This window comes from Penaeus monodon, chromosome 25 (assembly GCF_015228065.2).
Source record: "Penaeus monodon isolate SGIC_2016 chromosome 25, NSTDA_Pmon_1, whole genome shotgun sequence".
Classification (NCBI taxonomy): Eukaryota; Metazoa; Arthropoda; class Malacostraca; order Decapoda; family Penaeidae; genus Penaeus; species Penaeus monodon.
This window is the reverse complement of record NC_051410.1, coordinates 33,227,266-33,227,727: the sequence shown is the minus strand read 5'-3', so window position 1 is coordinate 33,227,727 and position 462 is coordinate 33,227,266. Positions and strand designations below refer to the sequence as shown.

At 39.8% G+C, this 462-nt stretch overlaps 1 protein-coding gene across 1 annotated transcript in view; it reads right to left on the bottom strand.

The window, feature by feature from the left end:
- The window catches only part of LOC119589154 (phosphatidylinositol 4-phosphate 5-kinase type-1 beta-like), a gene marked incomplete in the record, with an annotated part of 149,444 nt that overhangs the window by 32,250 nt on the left and 116,732 nt on the right, over positions 1-462 (bottom strand).

Here is a 462-nt window from a genome sequence, read left to right as displayed (position 1 = left end):
ACAAGAAAAAAGCGAAAAGTATAGGAATATATTTCAAGGACCACAGAAAAAAGAAATAGAAAAAAAAGGATAACAGAAACTGACCCCATGCCAACTGATGGCATGTATGCCTATGTCATGTGCATCAAGCCCATTTTGAAGTTGTGTGCTATAAATAGTTATTGGCTTGTTTGGCTATTACTACAGTGATTCAGGAGCCTCTCAAAAGTAGGTTTATAGTCACTTTTCAGCTATGTTTACAGGGCAATTACATGCTGCCAAAATTGCAGAGGGTGGGGAAAACATTTGTTTCCCATACTTCCACTTCTTCCCTTAAGTGGGTGACTGCATGTGGCATATGCGCACGGTCCAGTTTGACCAATGAAGCTCCTGTCAGCAGTGGGTTAACTGCATTATCATCATCAACAAGGTTATTATCATTATTTTAGGAAAAGCAATTGCCCAGGTGCCAGTTTCCAAGAT